Source organism: Prinia subflava, chromosome 5 (genome assembly GCF_021018805.1).
Source record: "Prinia subflava isolate CZ2003 ecotype Zambia chromosome 5, Cam_Psub_1.2, whole genome shotgun sequence".
NCBI lineage: Eukaryota > Metazoa > Chordata > Aves > Passeriformes > Cisticolidae > Prinia > Prinia subflava.
Genome location: NC_086251.1, coordinates 22276716 through 22303811, shown reverse-complemented (window position 1 = coordinate 22303811; position 27096 = coordinate 22276716). Strand labels below are relative to the sequence as shown.

Genomic DNA, 27096 nt, shown 5'->3' with positions numbered 1-27096 from the left:
TTCTGCAAATGTAGCTTGTTCCATAGGATGTTGATCAGTATGCAACAAAGCCAATTCAAAGGACCAAAAGCCACAAGTTGGCAGATTTTTCTGGAGTTGCTTTACTGAGGATGAAGATATGGGTGTGTCTGAATACAAACTGAAGAAGATATTCCAGTTCAGTTTATCCTAACTATATCTATCTAGGTCTAGGTCTAGATCTTCATCTTTTTAATTATAGATGAGAGAAAATATTTTAGCTTGTAATCTCAATGCAGTATTCCCAAACTTTTTGTTTAAACTTAACCACTTAAAGATTTCAGCCTGTATCTGGAATAGTTACAACTTTATAACAGCCCTTTCCACTTTCTTAAGAGACGTTGTCAATTTTCACCCCTACAAACTGTGGGGTTTTTAGCAATAGACGTCATTGTCATCTGGCTTGTCTCAAGCGGGTTTCCCAGTGGACACAACTATATATGACACTGCAGACTTACTCCAAATCAGGCCATGACCAACTTACTGCAAGATGTCAAGGTGACATAACAGTTTAACTTTGCATCAGATTTCATTCCTTGCGAGGCTTCTTGTTAGAGACTTATTTAATACAGATTTTTCTGACGTGATCTACAAATTTGTAGAAATGCAATGACATCTGTGGGAAGATGACTGGGGGTAAAATTAGAGAAAACTGGGAAGTTAAATTCACATTCTAACAAAAGTTATAAGAACACAGAAGTTATAGTAAAATGCAGCTGCTGCTTCCTGGATGGAATGTGGTTGGCATGCAGAAAATCTCTTCAACAATGATTCTCCCCGCCCCCACAGCCTGCAGACTCCAACCTTAAGCATGTGCAGAGAGAAATGAAATGGAGGGTGGAGTGGAACGGAAACACCATGGCCGGGCTCTGTTGCAATCTTTCCAGAGATGGCAACCCAATGGTACCATGTAGCCAACAAATTGCATAGCAGCTGTCAGCCAAGGTACATGGGACATGTCTTGCTGCTGAATCAGCAACTGTGGCAGAATTACTGTCCTTGGATTAACTTGCTTCATTGTAATCTCATTGCAGTATCAATGCACACCTGAATCCCTGGAGTTAAGGCCAAAGTTACCCGCCTCCAAGGTAAGACTCCATGAAAACTTCAGGAATCAGTCAACAGGCTGAATGTGTACTCTCCTCCAAAGAGATGCCTATTTACTCTGTGTACACTAAATGATTATCTCAAGATAGCACACTTTTGTATTGTCAGTGTATTTGTTAATAAAGTGTGTTATTCTATCCTTTAAGGGTGCTAGCAGTTCCTGGCACTGGATAACATACTCAACTAGGAGTGGGGAGATCCAGGAAGGGGATCTCTCTTCCTAAATTGCCATAAAGGATTTGCCTCTGATGTGCTGTTGGTGCGTGTCTCCGAACAAGTCAGTTGAACTGCCCCCAATACAGCGAGCTGTTCAGTGGAGTCCCCGTAACAGGGCACTGACAGGCTGATCATCCACAAGGGTCTCATCATCTCTGGGGCACTGGCACACTGATCAAACAAAAGAAGGTTCAAGAAAACCAGTTTTTCACTTGACAAGATTACGAGCTGATCACTGATTTTCTGCAGTCTCTAAATCATTCATCAAATGGCAAGAACTGACATACCTCAGCGCTGCTCCAGTAACATGAGATGAAAGGCTTACAGTATTTTCCCCATGGCCTGAGCTACCTTTTCTTCAAGCACAAAAAAATTGCTGTTTATGCACTGGAATTATTACCTACAGTGTTAACACAGTTATAGTATAACATTAATTTGGATATATTTGTTTCCATCAAATCTAACTATTGAAAAAATAGGAATATCAACAGGGTAGCAAGTATACTTTACTTAGCTGATGACAGGATCATACGCTGCCTGGCTGAGCATAAAACACCATCCAGGAACGCCGTACCTTTGTTCTCTCAGGGTTTTGTTACTGTTTCACAGGTGGCCTCTGGATTGAGACATAGTAGGCTGACTCAACCTGTTCTGGCTTTTTGCTCCAATCCCGCTGTGAGATTGAATGCTGCTCTTGTATGAATAGGGGATGACTTTTTTGAAGTCAACAGAACAGTACCCACTTGTGCCAAATGAGAATCTGTCCCATATTGCCAAATGAGAATCTGTCCCATATTGCTGTTTTAATTACAGTTATGTCTGAACTGCTGTTTCATACATATCGATTAATCAAAATGTTACACGAAACATATGGCACCAACAGGAGTAGGGTAAAGGACATCATCTTCCACTAGTCTTATCACATGAATATTAAGTCCTCATCGCTATCAGATAATACTTAATGAAAGCATATCTCAGTCAGGTGTACAAAACCACAGGGATATAGTCATCACTATTAGGTTGATGCAAACAGCTGTCCACATGGGATAAATTTAATGACATACTCCAGATGCTGTTGAAAACTGGCTCCAGAAATCCAGCAACCTGCCACTACTCATCCTTCCAGATCCAAGCCCCAGCTTCTGAACTGAGCTTTTCATCTTTTAACAGTGCTTAATGATAGCTGATCCTGTAACTCCATAAACAAATCAAGAGATATGGCCCAGGACCAAAATATTCTTTCCCTGAAGAGAAGTCTAGACTCATCACAGTATTTTTTATTTTGCTGGCTATTTCTTTTAACACTGATTAATCCACCCAGGCTGCATTTTGAAGCATCACCAGAGGCAATTTGCATAAGCTATTTTGTGTGCATGGTTTCTCTCCATCTTTTCAATGTCTTTGTATCACAGGAATCACTCTGATCTATCTTAACTAAGTGTGGTGGCATCAAGCAGCTGCTGCTCTGCCAGAGTTCCAGATTTTCAGAAATACAGAACAAAGGTCCCAACCTTTTGTGGTCATTAAAGCTAGTCTTGCAATTTACCATACAGATCGAGTTGTTGTGCTGCTATGCCCTTGATGGAATCCTGTCTCTGATAATTGCTCTGCCTTTATAAATTAGTCTCTGCATTTCAGCTTTACACTGGTTTTATGCTGATTCCATTGAAGCCCTTGGGTGGTTTTGGCACTTCACTACTTAGCTCAGTGAAATTGCTTTTTTAAACAACTAAGTTGCCACTTCTAGTGTTGAATGTGACAGCAACTTCAACACCATTCAAAGATACTCAGTCTTTAAGAAAAATAATGATGAAAAATGTTGAAAGTCGAGTGCAGATTACTCAATAAACAGTTGTTGTGTATGTTGGATTTTGGCCAGATAGGTTTGCATCTCTGTTCTTATGAGGAGTGTCATGAAAGCCACACTGCTGAAGACTGGACGTGACATCAGGAGGTGTAACGTGTAGGGAAGGCCAGTGATGTGCCGCAATACAACTGCAATCTATCTCGCAGGTCTGCACACGAAGCAAGCCGCTTCCACCTTTGACCCTGGACCTTGTGCAAAATGACAGAGGAGGCAGCTTAAGCCCTGTTCTTTCTGAAGTAAATTTTCTACCTGGGAAATGGTCTTCTGAATTTCATTTGCGGCTTCATAAACCATCAGGATGGTATGTGGGGCCAGATTAAAGAAAAAACCAAATCATATGCTCTTAGTTTTGTGGGTATTTCCTCAATTATAATTTATAGAATAGACATAGCTTAAACAAATGTCAGGAGCACTTTTTTTTTTCTGCATACACATAGGAAGAATAAACTGTTTACTTAACATTTCAGATAGCATTATCCCTAAAATCTCTACTTTCATTGAGTAGGCACTGTGAAAAAGATTCTCAAGCTACAAAACATCAACACTATGAGCCTGCATCTCAGGAGCATTTGGATCCAGAAACATGCCTATGTGACAAACGCCAAATGAAATAATTTAGGCTAGATAAAGGAAATAACTGGCCTTAATAGAATGCACTGTGTCATCTGTATCCAGAGTTATCTGTCCTTTGAGAATTATCCAGTCACAACAAAATTTCCATGAGAAAAAACACAGGCCTTTTGCACCTGAGGTGAATCTGCTAATGTAACAATGAGGGAAACTAGGTCCTAAAGAGCAACTGTCAATGAATTTCACTACTACACTTCATCTGAAACGCTCATGGTTCTTTTATTAAGATATAAACTGTTCATCTTGGAATGAGAGGCATTTGTATCATTATGCTTGCTTTCCTTTTCCATCTCACAAGGAAATTAAGTAATTTTCTGACTTTTCAAAAGAACCTCTAATCTTGGGCACCTTTTCCAAGACACTACAGACACTGATTTCATGGGCAGTTGCAAATATGCAGCTGCTTAGGAAAATCTGGTACCAAATCTTACCCTGCAGACAGTGCACTTGGAAAATATGGAACCAGGTGATTTTGTTGGATAGCCTGGAGAAAGAGACAGACAATGGATTTCTCAGTCATGTTTTCTCTTCAGCTGAGCACAGTAAAGAGTGACTATCTTATTAAAATAATTCCTTCTAGGTGCTTACAGCCCTTTACTATTATACAAAAATGTATTTTTCTGTGAATTTATCTTCAATGTAGAAACAATTTGCAAACAGTGAAATTAATAACTGGAAATTCTATCACAGTACTGACTGTGATCTTTCAACAGCAATCTTCAAAAGTCAGCACTTCAAGTTTGATGAAGAAAACTGCGAGGGGTAAAAACCCTTTTCTGTCCCAGAAGTAATCCCACACACCTACTAGTAAAGGAAAGCTGCCAAGGCTTTGGGAGTTTAGCTACAATTTGTGAGCTCCAGTCACATCAGCCGTGTCCACATTGAATTTCCGCATCCTGGGAGAAAGGCAGCTCTATATATTACTGAATTCATATGCATTAATGCAAACCCTTTGTACATTTCCCTCAGGTCTTCCTTGGAGAGATGTCTTAACACAGTGGTATCTTATCAAAACCTCTCACAGTGTGATTTCAGAGGAGAGTTTTTGCAGACTAAATTGTGTTAAGGTAGAGCAGGCAAGGGAATAAGAGCAAACAAGATACAATTCTTAAGCTATGCATTGTCTAATTTTTAATCATTATCTGGGGACTGGGTGCAGGCTGCACTGATCAGTTTGACACAGGCTGTATGTTAGTTTGCATTCTTATACAGGGGCAGGCTGACATCTTGGAAACCTGTCAAGGTTGCTGCTGTCTTTTAGAAGAAGTTCTATTACCTGGGGATACAACAAAGTGCTCACGAAAGTATTTCAAAAGTATAGAAGCCTAATTGACATTTTACTCAAGATCGCAATGCATTCAACTAACTTTTCAAAGCTATTTCTGAAGTAGAAACCACAGTCTGCACATACACAAATTCAAGGTCATCTATGCATTATATTTTTCTTGCATTGAAAGCACGTTGGTGCTTTCATTCTGAATAAGATCTCAGTTTAGTCATGGGGACAATGAAATCCAGAACAGAAAACAAGAAGTCAGCATACATCTCTTCCCTCTGCGATCATCTGCTCTGCACATCTCAGTGCATAATGAGAGCTGTTACAGGCTCCCAGCCTCTTATTGTTATTCCTCTGTTCCAGGGCAAAGTCAGCTGGCACAGCACAGGCAGCCTTCACTGGTGTTTTTGGCTATAATGTTTTCCTTGTGCTGCAGTAGGTGAGATCACCCACAAAACGGGTTCCTTTCCTTCTGCTGGCTTTGCTGTGGGGTGTGCAACCCACACCAGAGGTGTGGTTTACTAGATGAGGTTCAATAATGTCTTATCCCTCTGAAACTGCAGAGAATATCTGAACACAGACTGAATTGCTACAATAAATGTCTCACAGAACAGTGGCTGCTCCTGCAACCAGGATCACATGTGAAAATCTAAGTTATGGTACAGATAGCACTGGAACACTGCAGGACACCATTACATAAAATAAGGAAGGTTTTGGCAATTTACACCCAAAGCAAAGGTGTGGACCTTTAGTTTGAATGGGTATAGCTGCTTGAGAAGGCATGCTTATAGTCTGTAAGCTGTTCTTTGTTTTCTGCTAATATAAAGCTATGTTCAAATGAATATTATTACTTTTTTTCCTTTTGAAATTACTAACTCTATCACATTCTTTAAGATGTACTTGAGCAATTGAAAGCTCAGTTTGAATTGATGTTGGAATTGTATCCTTAAATAATGACTATTACAGTTGACAAGGGATGAGCTCTAAAGCAGGTGAGAAATGATTATTAGGTCTTAAAGATGGTTGCACATATATTTGATTCATTTTATGTTTGTTTCATTCTATCTTTGTACCAATGAAGTTGTGTTGAAAAACTGGGGGGTAGAGAAGCAGCTTTGTTTAGTTGTTATTTGATGATAGAAGAAAAATCTAAGTTTCCATGTAAGCACAGTAGTGTCTTTCATGCCTCATCACAAATTGCCATTCTCCCTAGTCAGCAGTTATTTGCATGGAACTTTACTGTCTCTACTGTAAAGTTCGTATTCATCTGCTGTGGAAGGAAGGACTAAACAGAAAGTGTTTGACCTGGAAGGTCAGGCATTCCAGGGAGAGAACTCTCTGAGTTTTGCTGCAATTGTCTGTGTTATTTGTAAATTCTTAACCATGAACTACACATGCCATTTCATTTATTCTCATTGCTTTTAGGTCTGAATTAAAATGCAAATGCAGGAAAAGAGTTTATTTCTTTGAGCTATGTGCAGGCTTCTTCATGGGGATTTTTCAATCCTTGCTTCTTTAAAGAATGGAGATTCTTATGCAAAAACAGAAAGATCGATCCTGTTCTTTCTTGTAACAACCAGGGGCCATTAGAAAGGCTATAATCCAAGCTGAAGGAGAAGCAGACAGAATAAGTCATAATAGACTGACAGATATGGCCTTATATTCGAGGTATTTGGATCAAGGGGTAGGACATCTGAGTCCAGTCAAAATTTGGCAGGATTCTTCCCTAGGCTTCCAAAAATAATTTTCAAATTACTTGTATTTGATCTCTCTAAAATCCCTCTCTTATTGCAGGTCTTGTTTACTTGACTGAAAGTTGTTTTGCATGAGCACTGTTTTGTAATCAAGGCCTTTGGGATCACTTAGGGTGTCTCATTTATTTTGAAATACAAACAATACTCATAAATAGAATCTGGTTCACTTAGGAAAGGAAGGTATAGTGAATACTTGGCATTTAGCTGTTTCTCTGGCCGCTGGTCAGTAGGAACAGAAAGACAGAGAAAAAGACAGGAAAAAACTGCAAGAGAAAGAATGGAATATATCTAGAAGGAAGGTTATACTGCAAAAAAGACGGAAATAGGGACTTGAGAGACTGAGGTTACAGGAGGGTAGAACTGGGTACAGGGCAAAGAAGTTATAAAAGAAGAGCTAGAACAGAAAGAAAGAAAAGGAAAAATATGAATGTGAGAAAGGACTTGGAGAAGAAAGAAGAATAAATGGGAAGATTAGAAAAGCAATGAAATTTGGGAGAAAATATTTCGGAGAAACAAATACACTACCAGAGAAAGGAAGATGATAGAAGAGTAAAGAAAGCATGTGGGGTAAACAAAGAAACTCAGAGCACTGCAATACCTTTGTTCCCAGAGCATATGCATCCAGTGGATGTAAGAGATACAGAAAGTCATGCTGGTCCATAATGAACTCTTTGATTCTGTAGGATGGTCATTAAATACCTATATACTCATTTGTGTGACTGTCTCAGGCTAGAGACGACCTAATCTCATCACTGAAATAACAGGACTTGTCTCTGAAATATTTGCCTTGGGTATTTTCTAAATAAGCAGTATTTTAGCACTGAAAGAAAGCAGGAGTAGATGGAGTAGGGCAAAATTAGAGAAGAAAGACCCAGAGAAAAAACTAAAAGAAAACCCTGATTTAAAATTACAGTTGACACCTTAGGTAATTTTATTTGCAGGATCATTCAGTCTCTGCTCTATTTCATTAGGCTGCTGTACCTCTTAGCTTTTTCAGGGTGTGTTCACAATGTTTACTGTGTACTGTTCTTCAGGAAAACTTACTGACCAGTATTATTATGATCAAGATAAATAAAGAAATAGATCAATTTATCTTGTATATTGTTTATAATAATTCAGATGCTCACTCTGACTGCTCCTTGCAGTGGCATAAAGAATTGAAATCAATGGAAATTACTTATATCTTTCCTTCCAAAACTAAGCACGCTGCCCTTTGTTTTTAATCTACTAAGTGACATTAAAACAGTAGTTTGGAAAATGCTTTGTTCAGTTGACTGTTCTTGATTAGACGTGTATTAGTAGCACTAAAATTCCCTTTTGTCATCTGGAAGCTGTACTAAGACTTGTTCTAGTTTTTTGTCATATTTTATATTTAACCATACTTAACATAATCATGAGCCCTAGAAAAACTGTCCATATTATTTACTGATAATTCACACTGATTCTGGAGGTTTACTGCTGCTCTGTGTTGAGCAATAAAGCTGTAGGTGCAGGTTCTTTATGTGGGCCTGTCTTTAGATAGCTAATCCAGACACTTAAGGTATTTAGACAGAAAAGGGACAGATAATATTGCTCATTTATTTGGTAATGAGCAGGCCAGAGAATGTGTCCTGAATGGAATCAGAAATTACTAATAGCAAGGTTCTAAATCGCTCCTAGTTAGGGTTATTCTTAAAATGGCAAAGGTTGATAACCTTTTTAACCTCAATCACTTTTTGATTCTATGATGAGTGGTGATGTTACATGGCAGAGAATCTTTGCACATTTCCATCTGTTACATAAGACAAGGATGTGTGTCTGAGGTCACAGATGCAAAAGGGACAGAAAACTAAACGTATCTGTAATTGCTCATGAGATAAGTGACTCCAGTCAGGTTCTATTGTCCAGGTGGTACTCCTGGCTTTCCCTCCACAACAATGATTTTCTAATTGGACTACATCAGGTCAAAAGACTTGACTGGGCCTGTCTTAAATTGACTTCCAGATGTCTGCCATTTAAACTATGACTTAAGATAAAACACATGGGCTGTTTTTGAAGAATAAAGTAGAAGAAATGCCTATTGTGTAGTGCCAGTAACTTGCATGGGATTTTCCTTCTTTTGTTGTGCATTTTTAGAAATTGTTTGCTTTTTTGAAGCAGGAATTTCAAGAAGATAGAGTCTCACATTTAAAGCAGTCATATGCCGAACTCAAGAATTAGGTCTTATCTTTTCTGATGAATTCTGATGTGTTGCTTAGCAAGTGACTTCAAATCCAAGTGGGGTTTTCAGATGGGGTCATTAACAGTTAGTTCCTTGTTCCCAGGGTGCCCAGCATGAGACTCTTTTTCCTGATTGGCAGGAGTGTGAAAGCCTCACAACTATAGCTGCAGTCAATCAGGGATGTGCTCTCAGCATACAAAGTCAAATCGACTGCTAAATACTCTGAAAACGGAGGTGCTACATATCTCAGATAGTGTGCTTGGTGTTAGTGGCTGTGTTTGACTTGAACTCCTCTGTGGTTCAGTTTTAGGTCTACAATAAGAGGATAATGACAGCCTTCACCTCACCGGGGTTGGAGAAGATAAATTCATTAATGTTTGCAAAGCACTTAGATATTAGTCATCAGCACCATAGAAAAGTCCACAAGGAAATGAACAGTTGTGTATTCAGGGCAGGGTTTGAATGTAATGCAGTAAATAAGAACTAAGAGCACACACTAAGAACAATAAGAAGAAAATCAAATATTAAAGAGCTGTTCATTAGGTACATCCTGTGAATTCTGAGCGCTGATTGAGACAACAGTTCTCTGTAAATGGAAGTGAGTGATCATGGAACTGAGAGATGTATCATGATGCATACATACCAGAGGCTAAACTAGCTTTGCAGGTACTCCCTTAGTCCTGTCATTTCCTAATTGTAAATTAACTTTGATAAAATTCTTAAAATTGTGCACACAATAATTTCATTTTGACATACACATAATAATATATACACACATCCTGTCATAAACACACACAATCACAGTGCACAATCTATTTTACACTTTTCTATATATTTCTTTTGTTTTTCTGCATTCTTCTGATGCCATTTTGGCATCCAACCTGGTTCATAACTGTAAATGTAGATGTGTCTACTGACTTATACCTGAGGATAAATCTGAAGGCTAAACAGTTAAAAATATTAATAGATAAAAGAATGACTTCTTGTAAGTAACCCAATACATTTTTCCAGACACATTTTCATCCCAATATTCTAAATTATTAACCTGGCAGTTTCCCATATTTCTCCGATATATTACTTTCATTGCATTTTATGATAAAGCCAGGTCTACATTTGCAAATGAAAAGTGTTAGGTTTTTTAGGATGCTAAGAACTTTTAGTGCTCAACCCTAAAAGCACATTTGACATAGGCAACAAAGCCATTTTAAAGATACAGAGCTAACAATGCAGCGAGTTAGAAGTGACGGATATTGTAAAACTGAGTTGCCATCACACGAAACATTGAGGGTGAATCGCTTTTATATAGGAGACAGTGCTTATTTTGCATATAAAAATAAGATATAGATATAAGATGTGGTTTTTATTTAAAATAGATCTAGGTACTCCAGGCTCTGCCAGTATCTTAAGAAAGGCAGTGACTTATGACAGGTTTTAAGATGTTAAGATGTTAAAGGGCAGCTTTTCAGGATGTCTTATGCAATGTTCACTTCAGGTTTTCACTAGAACCAGAAAGTTCAACTTTGCTGTGAAACTTACACTGATGTGCCTAACTTTTGACAAATGGGGGTTTATCACTGGATGCAGCTCTGAACAAATTCACAGAAAGGTGTGAAAAATACATCAGTAAGAAACAGGGACTTCACAGACACAGAATCCTTTTGCTATTGTTTTAATCCAGAACCTTGTATGGCTCACAGGCAGGATGTGGTGTCTGTACAGAGCCTGAGGATGGGAGCACAGGTTGAGGGATGGATAGTTTGGAGATAACACGGAGGGGATAGTCTTTATATACAGAGTGAAAATTATAGCTGATGTTCCAACAGCACTGAACATAAGTTTACTCAGCAAAGACCAGAAATGTGAATCCTCTTACTATGCCGTGCAACAGAATTTATACCATTTATAGCTTTACAGAAGAAACAATCCTGGGACCAGGCAAATCCATGAGAGAGAGATTCAGGGGTAAACATTTCAGTGTTGGTTTAATTTTGAGACTGATACAGTACAAGTGATGTAACATAAATGTCAAGGTGTGATGAGTTCATTAGAAAGAATATAATTAGAGAGTGCTGATTATGTAAACAAAATACCATCCCTCTCTCCTGTACAGAAAAATTAATTCCACAGAATTAATTTTGAACAAATGCTCCTCTCTCTCAGTGATTTTTCCTGACATTTATAGCCAAGGGATAAGTTGATTAAATTTATTTTTCTGATGCCCACGTGACCACGCTTATTTTTTGACATGGAAGGTTGCCCATGCATTCAGGCTGGTAACATTTGGATGTGTTTTTTGTTCAGGGCCTACTCTGCAGGAAATTTGTACATGAACAACCACTAATGAAAGCTAATCAGAAGTGGTCCAATGATCTGTTTTACACAAGATATAGGGATTGACTTCATTCTAGGAAGTATGGATTTAAGTGGAGTATTACTTTTTCATTTCAGCATTGATATTCAGGGCACAAGTGGAAAATAAGAAGAGTGTAGATGCTTAGATGCTGGACAATAACTCATTTGGAAAGGCAAGAAATAATTTAGAGGTGTCTGTGAATTGCAGGGAAGAGTAATGGTGTTACTGTATGTACCATGGCTCTATACCTGAAAAAATAACAGGACTTGATCAATGATAACCTATGTAGAGGAGGGATGGGAGATGATGAAGAACCAGCAGAGGATCCCTGAGAGAATAATGATATCTCCCCCATGGTCCACGTCGCCCTACGTAGCAGGTGTGTTCGGATTGATGAGAGCTGTGCCGAGGGCAGTCAGTAGTAATTTAGTGTGGTAGGCCATGCACAAACGACTTTCGTTACTGCTGACAGCTTCATTACAGCAGGACCATCCTTCACTTATTGCAGACCTTCTTCCATCAAGCTGAAGACAAATGAAGGAATGACTGAGACCCTATATGTTTGCAATATTATCCTCTCCATTACTGTACCCTGGCCTGTTTTTGTCTGCAAATTCTACAGTTGTATCTTTGAAGTGTACAGTAAAGGCCCAGAAACATCTCTAATGCTTTTATCTACATGTACTCACTGTATGTACTCCAAAAGATACACTAGAAGAAAATGAAAGAGGGGCTGTAACATAGCCTGAAAGTGCAGCTTTTCTGATAACTTAGAGGAAATTATTTCCAGACCATGCTGGGTCACCATGCAGGCCTTTCCTTTCTGGCATTGTATGAACTATCTTTCTCTAAAACTTAGTTTCTAACCAGTTTTCAGTTACCTTTTCCAAGAGAATTATTAGGTCTCTGTAAAGCAATAAATTTACCCAGACATGAGTCATCATCCTTAATCTTTTATGTGGGTGTATGTCATAGAATGGAGCAAGACTGCAGTCAAGTCTGAAAGTTCCTTTTCCCACAGCAAGTGACTCAAAGCAGAAGGGAATTCCTGTCTTCTGTGATAGAAAAAAGTAGTATGAAGGAAGCAAGGGGGCTGCTCAGATGCTTTATGCATATGAGGACTGCAGGAATACAGAATGATGGAGTAAGGAATACACAAGCCAAGGCTGTATAGACCTAGATGCAAGAAATCAGAGGAATGAAAGTTTAAAGGATCTTAGACTGGAACTCTGTGTTATAGTCTCCAAATGAATGTGAGAAGGTGCATTTGTTCCTGCTGGTGAAAGAGGTTTTACAAATGCTACAGGACTGACTGAATTGTTTGTGAGTTTCTATAAGCCTTGTAAAATCACTGTTTATGACAGCGTTTGCTTCTGGTTGTTATCATCCCACTCAGGAGATCTGTCAATGCCAATGCAACAACTGAGATTCTTCCTGGGGCAAGTTCTAAGTGACTTGTTAAATTATACTTTCAACTACCCAAAGAAAGACCAAGATACTGTACATAAAACCATTCAACTCCATAACAATAATATTAATAATAATCAGAACATTGAAAGAGTTCTATGTAAATGTTGTATCATGGATTTGGAAGGTGTTTGACTTTATTAAGGCTGCATACCAGATAATAATAATTGGCTATGACTCTCCGACTGCATTGCAGTAGCTTTTATAGCAGTCCCTACTGGAGGCTTGGCACTGCATCATGGAAGTTCAGTACTTCCATGTGTGTAGGAACAATGTTACAAGGGGCGCGCGCGCGCGCGTGTGTGTGTGTGTGTGTGTGTGTGTGTGTGTGTCTCTAAAATCCTAACACTCCCTGCCCTCTACAGGAGCTCTCTGTCTACTGCAGGAACTCCCTGCAGACTCAGCTCTCTGACCGGGAATGTGCTGACTGTGTTGTAAAGAGGGGCCATCCATCTGGCACGGGCACGCAGGATGAAGGTGCAGCCTATGTAGAATTGGTAACTGTGGATTATGACTGGATTTTAATAGTAACTCTGGAATTAAAGAATAAAATGGAAGCCTTCCAACTCTGTCCCAAAGACCTGAAATGTGGCTATCGCGTCAAAGCCAAAAAACGAGACACACAGAAATCTAGTCTAAAGCAAAGAAATCACTGGCACACTAGGTTGGTATAAAGTGATCACATATTCACAGTTTACCAATTGTTAATTATTATAAACATATGGCAAATGATAGCTTTGAAGGAACACTTGTATGAAGACAATTTAGTAGCTTTGTAAATGCTCATCCTAGGGTTCTTGAGTCAATACTCTTAGTTCCATGCTTCTTAGGAAACAACTTATAAACACTCTCTGTAACAACAGCATCTGGCAAAAACCCCACTTATAGTTCCTAATTTATTTATTTATAAAACTATATGTTTTATAAAAACCCCTCCACATAAGTACATTATGCATGATGAGTTTTCTGCCAGGTGCGGAAGTGGCAAATTTCATGAGCCATCTGGACAATTACCTAGAGAATGTTTTTCTGGAGCTGCTGGGGAATGTTCATGTGGATAACAGCAGCACTGGGAAAAGTAACAGTGGAGTTATGGGGAAAATCTATGAGTGAGACAGTTGGCATGACATAAATCTCAGGCACTTCATGGAAGGGCAATAAATAGTGGAACTCTAGAAAATCAAAGAGCAAATTAGAGACCAAAGCTTTATGCTGAGGAAAACACAGGGACGGAAAGTCTGCATTATTGGTGAATATGGTTAATACAATTAACATTAAAAAATAAAATCTCTAAATTTGTACCACAGAAATTCTTTGCATTAAAATTTCATGCTTAAATGAGGAGAATATTATGAGTTGTCTTGACTTCATGATCAGGAGGGGAATGCTGGTTACACAATACTATCAGTGAAAAGGGAACCTGCAAGGGCTGAAAACACATCTGCAATACCTCTCCTTTCCCATTAATATTAGCTGAGTGTCAAGGTAAAACACTGTGCAAAAGTTAAATTCTTAGAAATCACTGGTGAGTGTCACTTGAAGCGACTATCTTCAAAAGGAAGAGCAGTTACCACAGATTCAGATTCAGCAAACTTACAGAAGTGAAAAAAATCAGTACAGTAAAATTTAACTTCAGAATGGAAACTGTGGTAACTAGGAAACCTTTTTCAAGGATGAAGGGGAATAATAAAAAGCATAAAATATCTTCAAGAACTTTTAAAGGCACCATCCTCAACATAAATGTTTATTTGTATAAAAATGATCTAAATGACAAAAAACAGAGGTGGTTGAACAACAGAGGGAAAGAGGCAACTATAAGTAAAATGACATCCCTCAGAAAGCAGAATTTATATCCAAAGGTGCAAAACAGAATATATGTAAAAATTCTAATATGCAAAATGTGAAAACATAATAACCTATATCAAAACTGATTCCAAGAAGCAATCTGCTAAAGGCATGGAAACTGGTAATACAGTCTCCCTAAAGCACATGAAAACCAAGCATCCTTCCCAAGTCTGTAGGGCTGACAGATGGCTGAGCCATGGAAAAAGCACTGGAGGATGCTGTGGCCATAGCAGAAAGGCTGAGAGAACTGCTTACAGTAGTGCTATCCACATGGAGCTTAGAGACATTTCTGCCTTTACTTACAGGAAACGAGTCCGAAAAACTGCCTCAAAGTGAAGTGTCAGCAGAAGGGGTTTTAGAGCAGATCAATAAAATGTATAATAACAAACACCGTGAGAAACAGATGGTATTAACCCAAGAGTTCTCAAAGTTGCTGCTGAACTACTAAATGCTCTGAGTGAACTCTGGAATAAATTAGTGTTTATTCCAGAGAAAGAGCCAGTGGCAAGCAGAACACCCATTTTTAAAGGCCCCCTGGCATCTGTGCGGGTGGGGAATCAGCAGGCTGTGAAATCTATGAACAAAAGAAATTCTGATTTTCTTATCAAACAAATGGACAGAAGCTGTGATAAAGAATAAAAATAACAGATGTGGATAAATGTGACATTCTCAGGCAGAGTCAGTAAAGCAACAGTAATCTGTTCTTGAGATCTCTGGGCATGTCTCATCCTTTTGACATAACGCATTTTGATTTCCAAAACGCTTTTGATCACGCTCTTGTCCAAAAGTCTGTTGTGCTTAAAAGAACACAGTCTCATAAAAAGAGAGACTGAGAGAGTATGTCAGAAATATAAGATCACAAATAACTTGAAGAAGGCAAATAGGGAATGATTATGCACTGACTTTTATAACTCAAGGAATTCTGATTATTACCTGAAATAGTTTAACAAACTTGGAATAAAAAAACCCAGCTCTTTATTCAATAGGCAATTAAACTGTTGAACTTGCAGTCATGGAATTAAGAAATCAAAATCATTACAAGGTTTAAAAAGTGACTGCAAAAACTGATAAAGTGTGGGCACACCATGAGCTATTACCATAGAATGTGTATTTAAACGCTGAGTTAATCTTTGGTCTAAATATAATGGGCTGGTATAGGTCTCCTTTCATGTTCTTTCCATAATTTTCTGATCAGTGTTAGAGAGGATACTGTCCACTGCTGCTATTCTTTTTGATGTTCATCTAAATATCAGTATAGAAAACTGATGTTATAAGATGCACCTAATACAATAATATTGGATATTATATGACTCAAAAGAGCAGAGAAAGTGATGGAAATGTTATGGAGAGACACTACCACTAATTTTTGGTTTAACTGATATTAAAGCTTGAGAAATACGTCAATTCAAACACAAATAAAAATGATTTAATATCTGTATCTCTAAAGATATGTGGGAAAAATTTATCAGAAAGGGTAGTCCTGCAACTAGAGTATTAGACTAGATTTGAACTTCTACCAAAATCCTGGCTGATGCACTGCAAAGACTCTCTAGACTCCTCTGCTTCCCATCTGCAAAACTGGGTGACCTCCCACGGTAACTCCTGACTTCAGGAGTGTTGTTAGCATAAGTACTTAATGTTTCAAGGCACCCAGAAAATGTGTTTGAGAAGGCTCCTAGCAAGTTGCAGTGTCATTAATCTTTGCAATTTGTTTACAAGCCTTCAGCCACTTTTCAGTCCGTGCAAAAAAAGGCTTACATCCAAGCCTATCTGAATTAATTCTTGTAAGACCTTGTGAGGTATTGAATCAATATAGTGTTTTCTGTTTAACTTACTCTTCAAAGAATATTTTACATTAATATAGCGCTTCTCAACCTGAATGGTACTGAAATGGTTTGCAGACTATGCTAATACAACTGCAGCACTAAAATGCTGCACTAGCAGAAAATGTGGAGAGAAAAATTACAGCCAAGGACAACAGGACAGTTGTAAGAAACTGTTTCAAAACCTTTACTGCACACTGACTGAAGTTTGAACAGAGAAGTTCTAGAATGCTCTGTCATTGATAACTGCTGCCAAAGCAAGACAGAAACTGAAATATCACAGGGTGCTCAGGAATTCTGTGCCTTGCTTGGAATCCTTCCTGCTCCCATGGTGTCTATCATATCTTCTGCTTTGTCTTCTGTATCCTTGGATGTGATGAAGGCTAATGTCACTCTGAAATTACCCTTGAGTCACATTGTCCTGGGGATGACAAGAAATGTGTTCTCAGTTTTGTGGAGTTTAGATTTGCTGCAGAATCTCTGCCTTGCTGCAAAACTTTGGGAACTGGTTTGACTCTCATTCAGAAAAGGGCTGGTTATTCTGCTGAGTAGGAAGTTGTGATGCTGGAGGCAGGAGCTGTGCCTATCATCAGCTTCAGTGCCTCACCATAACTGCAAGCATGTGGGAGTGAGATCTGGGATTTCTCCTACCTGACACTGACTTCAGGACTCTTTCCATACTTCTGTGATCCTTTCAGGTACTGTAGGCAAGTTTCTGATATTTGTTTTTCAAATTCCCTTTACCTGGCAATGCTGGCAGCTGTTTTGTGCTGTGCATCTCTCCCTCAAAGGCTCTTGGGCTGAACTCCAGTTTTTATCTCCTTTTTGAGACACTCAGAATCAGGCAGATGGGAGGAATGAAGGAGCTGGAGATACAGACCAGCATACAGTGTGAAGTGAGAGCTGCAGAAAGAGACTGGACGTGCATTTTGTCTCTGCATGGAGTCTCATCTCTGCTGAGACAGGGATCAGAAACAGAGGGAAATTCACCATTTCAGACCCTCCTGGGCAGGGTCCTCAGGGTCACACTAATGGGCTCTTCACTATCACAGCCCAGGGCTCAGGATCACAAGGAGAATGGAGCCACAAGAATCCATCAAATATGAAAGGTAATTCCTGAACTGTGCATCCATGGATCTCCATTGTGAAGTGCCACCATGGTGGTGGGAGTATGTGAGAAGAGTAGGATTGAAGGCTATTTCAGAATTTTTCTTATCTCAGACTTTACTTTCCTGCTGCTGTTAGGTAGATGCCACTCATTTACCACAAAATGACACAAATGTCATCTGGCATCCAAGACTTTCTAACTGCACCAGTGTTACTAACCATAGTGTGTTCTTTAATGGTCCCATTACTAAAACTGCAGTGGCTACCTAAATTTCACATGTCATTTTCCTCTATGTCATTTCATACCTACAAGTAAAATTCATTCTCTCCCTTCAAAACTGGATTTATACAGATGACTTGTGGAGGAGGACTGCTAGTGACCCTGCTCTCTTCTTCCCTTCCTTCCAGAATCACTTGCAAAATTTTGGCTGATTTCAGAGAAACAAAAAATATCAGCCTGACTTTATCTCATGACAAAAAGAAATTTCCTTAGGTCCTGAAGCCAAGGATGCCTGCACATGACCACTTTTTTAAGGTTTAAGATAAATATAAATGCTAGGTTATGAACATGCAGCACCATCCAAAGTAATTTACTGCTTCATGGGTTGCCTGGCAGGAAGAAGTAAGCTGAGCTGTTTAGAATTTTTTAAATATGTAATTAGAATAGTTTTTTGTTAAGATCAAGTTTGAGTCAGATTCCCAACAATAAATCTGATGGCACATGAAGTCCTGAGAACTGCAATGCAAGCAGAAGTAAGATGTGAATTTTAAGTAGAAATGTCCCATTTTCTGGCCCCCAACAAATCTCACTACTAACCTTTGCTGCCCATAAAAAGCATGCCAACCCACTAGGTTACTTTGACAATGGGAAAAAAGAAAAATAGCTGTAATGATTCACAATGGATAGTTATCATTAGGTCCCAAGAAAAAAAGGACGTAGCAGATAAGTTAGCAAAATCTGCTTTTCCGAGTTAGATTAGTTTTGCTATTGCCAACATTTAACAGTGATAATAAATTCCACGAGGAGCAGATCAGCTTTTTGTTCTGTGCTTACAATGCTCAGCACGATGAGGTCCTGATCCTCATCAGAAAGCTTTTGATTCTATCAAACTATAAATAAAATAATTAAAAACTTTTTTATAAATCGTTCCTTCTCCAGTTTTTTTTTAATCCAAGCATAAGGAACATGTTGTTCTGAATTTGTTTGCAAAGTACCTGTGTGAGACCTACTGGAAGAAGATACATTGTTTTGTACTGAAATTTTTATTGGGATTTGTATTTTTGGATCTCATCTTTTTTGTTACTTCTAACTGAAAACCCATTCCCTCTACCTTTCCTTCCTCTAAGAAGCATCTGAAACAGTGGGAGGAGAAGTGGGATGGGTAGAAAGAGAGTGGGGGAAAAAAAAAAAGGTTCAGCAGAACTCCTGCTGAGATCAAAAGTGGAAAACCAGCCTTGGTCATGTTACCCTGGAGTTACTTCAAAACTGGGCCCTCCACCTAGAACAGAGAGGGCAACTCTGTAACCCAGCAGCAGCTGCTAGAACATGGGTTAAGATGTGCTCTCTTCTAGACACAAATAACCACCTTAATTCATGTGGCTATTGTGGCCAGACCCAGGCAACAGCAAGCACATTTGCCTCTGTGCACATGGACAGTGGTTTTATCCCAGTTATTGCCTGTAAATAACCTGACTTATCAGCCTATTCACCCTTTCCCCCCATGATGTATTTAAAGATATATATGACTCTTAGCAGCTAGTGTCTAATCTACAGGATTTGGGAGATCTTCAGATTCCTGGACCCTCCAGAATTTTGGATCTAGGCATTTATTCTGGCCACATTCAGACTCATATGACATCTGGGATGCATTTTTATTCTTTTCTGTTGCCTTCCTATCCTGGAAAGAAGCTCAACCATAGAACTCTGTTGTTCACTTACTGAACTGGTTGATTGAGCAATTTTGTAAATATATCTCCATATGTACATGGATGCTCCTGCTTTTTCTTATTATAGAAAAAGCTCATAACTAGAGCATAAAACACAGGTAATGTTTAGAATGAATGTGAAACAGTTCCACATAAAATTAGAAGAAAATCACTTTTTCCTGCAGTTCGGCCTAAAAGGAAATTAACTTAATTGAATATGGACAGCTGTATTTTCCAAAAATATTACAGCCTAAGATAATTTGTTTTTTGAAAATATTTTAGTAACTACTTCAATTTCAATGAGATTGCTTGCTAGAAAATTAAATACATTTTTGCTTAAATGTAATAATGAATTCCATTGTCTGCACTGCTCAGGCAGAACTATAATACAATTGTGTTTAATACAATTAAACCCAGTTTTTATTAAAAGTAATAATGCAGACTATTGTCTACATTACTCAGGCAGAACTACAATACAATTAATGTCTTGTATCGAAGTCACTCAGAAAATGTATATGCATTTTTCCATGCTCATTTTGAATATTGCATCCTCACAGCTCTCCATGCTAGTAAAAAATGTTTTTCCTCATTCTAGTGGACCCTTGTTGTTACCAGCTGGTAACAGATTTGCACAAAGTAAATTTAGTGGTTTTATCCCAGTTTTTAGTGTACTCAAACCCGCAAGCTTTTCAAATCTCCCACCCCAAAGCATTTCTCCTCAGTTTTTACCACCTCTCATGCCTTTTAGCTAGGGGTCTTAATGCTTAAATACCTTGTAAAGTGCTCCAACAATCCTGAAAACCTCCAAAGATCCCACAGTGAAAACTGCTATATACGCTTGTTAAAAAAGTATTTCAATTTTAGAACTGTAGCAATTTAGGTGACTTCTAATGCATGATAACAGAACCTGGGTGTTATACTGACTAATAAAGTAACTTAGGCTTCTTGAGAAAGTAGTGCACGCTAAAAGTGACTGGTTTTTATAAAACATAAACAGAATGTTGAAGAATAGGAATGGAAACAAAAATTTTGTGGAAAGAAACAAATGTGATTTTGGTAAGGGGTTGTGTCTAACTGCACAAATATTCACTATTCTTTATTGAAAGAAAACCTTTAATAAGCCTTATTTCTCTTCAAAAGGTCATGAGAGAAAGAATTTGAAGATGAGGACAGGAATCTACGAAAGTGATCAAAGATAGTGGAAAGAGATGTAATAGAAACAAGTAGTGACAATAAACGTGGGAAAAATTCCTGGAAAGTTTACTGATATGGTTCAGATACATTCTGTGAGCATGAGATCAATCCTGGTGACCTGCTTGGCATAATTTCTTCTAGAAGCAGAATTAACCCCTGAAAGAGTAGATCTGCTAAAACTGTTCTCTTCTTTTACTTTGACTGATAATCTAAATTGTGGTTTTTTTGTTGTTCTTTCTGTTCCTAAACATCAATTTGATCTCATATGTCCACCCAAAGACACAATGAGAGAACTCCCGTTCCCTTTCCCCCTCTCTACTTTTTTTCCTATTATTCTTTGACTTCCAGAAGGCACTGAGGATCTCACTGTTGTGAAATCAATGTACAGCTGCATTGCTGTGTGTTAGCTTCCAGCACAACTTTGACTAACTATGGAAAAGGAAACTTTTTAACATTTTCAGCAGCATTTTATCGATAAATAGAAATATTGCTAGTAACTTTGAGGCCTGGGTGGTGAAAGACCATAAATGGATGGGAAGATTTTTGGTTCCAGGATTCATTGTCTTGGTTGGGTTCCACATCACAGCTCTCTGGTTTTCACTGAAATTTTCTCCCTACCTCTGGAGAATCAGCTTCTTTTTGGGTGTGAAGGTTTATAAATTAGGGGTGTTGAAACCTGCTCCAAGAAAGTTCTTCTGCATTTACATGGATTTTGGTTATTTCAGTTTAGAAACTACATAAAACCTGATACAAGGATGTATTGACTGTTAGCTGTAGAATTATTTCTTTGGGTAATTCAGGAAAATGATGATGGAGAATTTAATGGTTTTAAAGTGTTTGTGATACAAAGGGCTTCTACTGCACTGTAGGCACCTGTCTGCGTCCATTCCAGTATTTCAATTTCAAACTGACACTCGGATTTTGTCCCATTGGAGATAATTATAGTTATTTTCATTATAATAATGCCTGGAGATTTCAATCAAAATTAGAAAACTTTTGCCAGGTAGTATAAAAACATATGACAAGACATAATTCCAACCCTGAGAAGTTTACAATTTAAATAAACAGGATGCACAATGGGAGACCTATTTGCATCTGCAGGCATCAAACCTCAGATCTTAAATACCAGACTGTAAGTGGCCTGCCCGAATGTAAGTGGGATTTGATAATACATTTCCTGAGTTCCTGGCAATTCCTTAAAAAAAGACTGCAATAACTTCAGTATGAAGAATTATTTTCAGTTTTCTGAAATTAAATTCTGATCTGTAGCCATTATTTATTATGTGTTGTGGAATTGGCTGTGTCCCAGCTCACTGCTGTTCTCACTCTTAGGACTCACAGATGCTGTTGTATTCACTTTGACAATACACCTCACCCCAGTCCTGTAACTTCCACTGCCAGCCAAACACTCTCACAAGCCTAAACCTTCCAAAGTCTTACTCACCTTACCTAAAAATCCTCCATTTCTCATCTTCTAGGGTCTAAGGGATCTAAGGATGGTATTAGGATTGTGCAACTAATTCTCAGCATGAATCAATAACGTAGATGTCACCTTAATTTTGGTGATCAGTCTCAAACCAAAACCAGCTATCCAAAGGAAAGACATTCAGCACCTTTTGCACAGCTCAGTTTTAGCAGCTCCCTGCACTAAAGAGTTTTAAGGGAATATGAGGGCTGAGAAAAACATAAGAGAAAGTAAGTATTGAAAGCCATACAACATTTCCAGTTGGCTAAATCAATCTAAGCAGCAATTTCATATCCAACAGAAAAAAACAATTCAAAACCATTTGCACTAGACCTATTGTATCCTTCAGTGCCTCATAAAGGCAGAATGATTTTATTGCTGTTTACTCACAAGGAGATTGAGACCAAAGTGTTGAACAATTTCCACTTCTGTTAATCGCAGGACTTTCATACTTAGACTTCATAATGTATCATGTATGTTTCTGTGTTTGGTTTTGGTGGGAATTTTGGTTTCTGTTTTGTTTTTTAATTTGATTTAGTTGTTTGCCTTTGAATGAAACAAAAACAACAATGATTTCCTTACAGAATTCTTTGTGGTTTTGGGATGTCTACAGACACTGCCGGGAGAAATTAATCTGATATCCTTTGTCTGTAGCTGAAAGTCAATCTCTCCAAAACCTGAAATAAATCTGAAAATCTTTGAAAGGACAAAGTTATAAAATCAGGGCTGTAAATAAAGAAGAGCCCCCCAAATATTATCTCTTATAGGAAATGCAACCTAAATCATCATTGCAATCTTTGCAGTAACATGGGAGGAATTAATGTGGTGAGGCAAAATGGAGAAGGCTTTGCCTCTCTTTACAGGAGGTATTTATCTAGTCTTGCTGCTGCAGTATCTGAGCACACAACAGTTGAAATATATCTATTCACCCAGCGCTACAGAAAATAGACGTTTTATCTATCAGGAAGCTCTGTGAATTGCAGGTAGTCACAGTGAAAATGCAGATAGTTGAAGACCCAGGCTTGTGCGGTAACTTTGAATAATCCTTTTTTTTCTCATGAATAATCACAATTACCTCAGAGGGAGCACATTAAAGCAGTGGTACTGTGGCTAATCTCACAGAGTCTGTCCTGTTTCCTCAGCAAGCTCCCAATAACCAGGAAAGGCACATAGCATGGAGAGGAAGCTTTGCCTGAAGCTCCTGCTGCACCCATGGCACACATGTCAAGAGTTAACCGAAACAAAGGATAGCAATTGAGCAAAACCATGTGAGCTTGCTTCCTAACATCAGCTATACAGATGTTCCAAAAGCTCTATCCAGCCATCTATTCCTATGATCTCTCAAATCAAACTACTGGAGCAGTAAAATAGCTGTGTGTTTAGCATACTGCAGTCATACAAATATTCTACTGAAATGTTCTCTGAAACTGGAATCTTCATATATTATGCATCAGCATAGAACTGTTTACAGGCTTATTTTAGGATAAGCTTCCTTGTATGCAGACCAAACTGGTGGATGAGAGAGGATGAGTGCAGGGAAATAAGAATATCTGATGTGTTTTCACAACTTTATATTTGTTATTTATTATTCATTCCCTCATTCAAGGCTATGCAGCCACTCACTCAGAAACAGGTAACATTCCAGGTAATTTAGATTATAAAACCCACTGCAAACACTAGGCAGTGAATCCTTTCAGGGCACAGCAGTTTGATTTGTGGACCCTTTGCTGAATGATCACCATTAACAGACAAGAACATGAACAAAGCACTGACAGAACACACTGAATGACTCGCTATGAACATATTAGCAAATCAGATTTGATGGGGAAACATGATGCAGTTTTAGGGTGTGTTTTCCAGTGAGAATCTAGTGAAGCTACACAGGCTGAGCTGCCTACTCCAGTAGAGGGAGTGCCAGGTTCACAATCTGCTGGGACACTTTCCCTTAAAGAGAACTATTTCTTGCATTGGGAAGAGCAAATTAATTTTTTTTTTTTTTTGGGGGGGGGGGGGAGTTTCTATTTCCTTTTCCTTTTCCCCCTTCCCTTCCCTTCCCTTCCCTTCCCTTCCCTTCCCTTCCCTTCCCTTCCCTTCCCTTCCCTTCCCTTCCCTTCCCTTCCCTTCCCTTCCCTTCCCTTCCCTTCCCTTCCCTTCCCTTCCCTTCCCTTCCCTTCCCTTCCCTTCCCTTCCCTTCCCTTCCCTTCCCTTCCCTTCCCTTCCCTTCCCTTCCCTTCCCTTTTTCCCCTTTTTTCCCTTTTTTTTTTTTTTCTGGTTAACATATTATAAAGTATTTAAATTTAGGATCTTTCTATCCCATCTTATATGCTCCATATGGTTCATAACTACTTCCCCTGGTTGAAATGCAGTGACTGAAAAAACTTTTTCTCTAAATAGTCAGGAACAAATGTGGGGTCTTAATTAAACATGGTTAGTAAGTGACGGAAAGCAAACATTGAATAAGATGCAGGGACCATATTCTATTCTATAACCTCCTTTCAAATTGGTTCAGCTGTACAAGCTGGCAGCAATGAAGCAGAGTATGGAAATGCCCTGTTAAGACTGGATAGATATGGGCAAGGTGAAAGTTCTGTTCATTGTCAGTGTTAATCTTAACATGAAAATTTATTTGTTTCTCCTCAAGGGGCTTAGAGCTGCTGAAAATAATCCAGATACAGAATATTCCCATGAGTTATCTTAGCTTTTGGGGAGTATTTAGTCTGCTCTAGTTCAGGTTTGATTGATCATAGTTTAATTAATAACCAGAGAGATGAATTTCTGGCAAGTCTATCATGTCAAGTTTTAACTGCTAGCAAAAGCTAGGTGTGGTCCTAGAAGTCTTGGAACAGACTTGAGTTTTGGCTTCCTTATCTCTTTCCTGATATGTATATATTGTAATGAATTCCTGAAATTAAGGGATGTGGCACAAAGAGAAAGAACTGGTGAAGAAAATTAGACTTAGAAAGCAATAGAATAAACTCATGGAAGAAAAATCCATCAAAGATCATTGAAAACAAATAAATCACTTAATTCAGAGAGTTTCTGAGCTGCAGACCCATGGGTATTGATCCCCTACAGCTGGTATACATTACCTGGCACTCTCCTACTCTTATATTCTGCCCTAGGCATCTGCCTAGGACACTGTTGGAGATACTGATCAGGCTGGACCATTGTTCTCACTTGTTATGGACATATTTTTGTGTGACAAAATCTCAGATTTTACTAGCATTACTGTGGACATCATTGCTATGGAAACCAACTGCTGCAATTTACTGACTACACTTTAAAAATACATTAGTGTTGATGCATTTACATCAAACTTCATAGCAATCAACCAACACCTTTTGTATTTTTTTTACACTTCTGTGTAATGATCCAGCAGTGAGGAGCTGTCAGGCTTGACTAGTGACTGGCATAACACGCAGAAACGTTTTACAAGCTCCATACTGATGAAGCTCTGATATCTGCATAGGGCTGTCAGGGCAAACAGTTTTGTTTTTATAGTGCAAGACACAAGAGGTGAAGCCTCCAGGGCTGTTCAGCTCAGAGCCTGTTTCCTCTCCTCAGGAGCCACCGGGAAGATGCAAAAGATGAGCTCTCCAGAAGAAGCTCTTGTTACCACACCAGCAGCTCTTAGACTGCTGTCACTGTGGTTCCGTGCTGGGAATCTCACACCTGGGAGGAAGTTCCTATCTAACAATATCTACAATATCTAACTGCCTCTACAATCTTTCGGTCCCACTCTTTCTAATGGGATTATGGCAGGCATACATTTGTTCTATAAAGTTTATGCTGAAGGTACCACTAACTCAAATATTTATTTCAGACATTCCTCCCAAACCTATGCCTTCCAAAGGCTGTCCCAGTGCTCAGGGTCACTTACCTTTGTGTTTTGTAAGTCCTGAAGGAGACACTCTGAGGTGCTGAAATTTTTCCAATGAGATTGCTGTGGTGTACATACATCCTCCTATGCATGTGAAAAAACAGGCATCACCTCTTCTCTCCCTAACTGATTAATGGTGAGGATACATTATCAGAGCTAATAGGAGTCAAATGAAGAAAGCTAGTCAAGTGAAACCCTGTAAATTGGTTCCTGTGCTTTTTCCATCTCTTCTAAAACCTAATGCCAGGAATTTTCATTTGTGTCCAGCCAGAGCCAAAAGGGAAAGGATTAGAAAGTAAATAACTCCCACACCTGCACTAGGGGAGCAGTCAGCTGTTTCACTGCCCCATTTATCAGCAGGACAGAAATGTAAATTTACATCACAGAATGCTTTTTCCTGTATAGCCTGTCATTCTTCTTGGAAAAGTAGATGTGCATACTAGCTTTTCACCTATATGTCCCCATCAGTATGTCTATGCATGTTTATTATTCCCTTCCCTGACCTATATGACCTCTACCTAGGTGGAATTATCAGTTTTCAGTAGGAATTTTGCTACTGCAGAGACCTTTGCTATTGCAGGCTAGATTTGATCTGATGCTCTTAGATGTCCTATTTTGGCACTTTGGTTTTAGTTTAAAATTCCTACCATAAAATTCTGCTTTAATGCCAGATGGCGAAGGATTCCTGTAAGCATAGACCAGGGGGTGGTGTTCTGAAGACCTAGTTCTAAGACCTACTGAGAAAATACGGGGAGGTACACTCTGTCCAGCTTTCCATCAGCCATTGCCAAGGACTGGGGGTAGTGGGAAATCTTACAGGGAAAGCTCTGAAGATTGAAGCAGTACTCCTGGCTCTACAGATGACCAGATAACAGACTGCTGCTGTCCACCTGTTTTCCATTTTATTTCCCCTTCTTTGTCATTCTCTCTCATTTATCTACCACACGAATTAATTTTAAAAATCTGTA

At 38.7% G+C, this 27096-nt stretch overlaps 1 long non-coding RNA gene across 1 annotated transcript in view; it reads left to right on the top strand.

Annotated features, from left to right (window-relative positions):
* The first annotated feature begins 864 nt into the window (after positions 1–864).
* Positions 865–27096, top strand: part of LOC134551773 (uncharacterized) — a 45168-nt gene continuing 18936 nt past the window's right edge. The window contains exons 1-2 of the long non-coding RNA XR_010080675.1: positions 865–963; positions 1053–1106. This is a non-coding gene — a long non-coding RNA (uncharacterized LOC134551773). The remainder of the gene's footprint in view (positions 964–1052; positions 1107–27096) is intronic.